We start from the raw sequence: 917 nt of genomic DNA on the forward strand, positions 1-917 counted from the left end.
TGGGGGGTGGCCTGGGCTCAGTGGAGCGGAGCCACTTCATTAGTCAGGGCTCTCCTCTCGCGCCTCCCCCCGCCCCTCCCTCGCTGTCATTCCCGGCTCCGCTCCCCCAGGCTCACTCGTGGCAGAGCGGGGCTGGATGAGGATGTGCTCCGGACGTTCAGGGCCGTGCGCTGCAGAGTCGCCCCTCGCCGCCGCTGTGGCGTTTCTGTTCTGAGGTGAGTCATCCTGTCCTGCTGACCCCCACATCTTTGGTTGGGAGCCTAACCCCCCCCCCTGTCGGTGCTGCTCCGGTTGCACTTCCAGGGTCAGATTTCTGGGTTTGGGCGTCTGCAGGACTGCTGGAAATTGTTTTGTCCCCCAAACCTGAAAATCTTCCTGAACCAGTTCAGTGTTTTTGTTGACTCTCACCTCGCTGGGGGGGCAGGTGGGGGTGTCACCATGATGGAGGGCTGTTGCCTCAGCTGTGGAGACCAAATGATCTGTGCTGTGAGCTGGTGATTGCTCTCTTCCCCCACCCGGTCCCCCGGCGTCGAACACGCCCCCTCTGGGACAGTGGAGGGTCGGGGTAATCCTGCACATCCTGTGTCGGGGAGTCGGGGGGGCCCTTCCTCGTGAGAAAGTTTAACTCCCCCAGAAACGAGGCTGTCCCGTCCGTGAGACGAAGCTGCTTCAGAGTTTGAGCTCTGCTGTGGATCTGCTGGATATCAGGTCTAAAGATCTCACATCTGGATGCTGTGAACGGAAAGATTTACGTTTTTACTTCAAGATCAAGAATTAAAATGAGTGTTTACTCAAACAAAAGGAAATGATGCTTAAGGATTCAGTCTGATGAAAGGGGGGGTAGACATTGTTAACATGTTATGTGGCATTTTTCTGAAGATGGAGGACATTTATGAGGAAAATTCAGCTTAAAATGG

The 917-nt window shown here is 55.7% G+C and overlaps 1 protein-coding gene across 2 annotated transcripts in view; it reads left to right on the forward strand.

The window, feature by feature from the left end:
* The window catches only part of gas2l3 (growth arrest-specific 2 like 3), a 24704-nt gene that overhangs the window by 9786 nt on the left and 14001 nt on the right, over positions 1–917 (forward strand). Inside the window, exon 1 of one of the 2 annotated variants that reach the window (XM_024294703.2) lies at positions 20–215. The exons of the other annotated variant lie outside the window; for it this stretch is intronic. The gene's annotated coding sequence lies outside the window, so the exon portion shown is untranslated. Of the gene's footprint in view, positions 1–19; positions 216–917 lie in introns of those variants that run through there. 2 annotated transcript variants of the gene reach the window in all.

The sequence above is a fragment of the Oryzias melastigma genome, linkage group LG23 (genome assembly GCF_002922805.2).
Source record: "Oryzias melastigma strain HK-1 linkage group LG23, ASM292280v2, whole genome shotgun sequence".
NCBI lineage: Eukaryota > Metazoa > Chordata > Actinopteri > Beloniformes > Adrianichthyidae > Oryzias > Oryzias melastigma.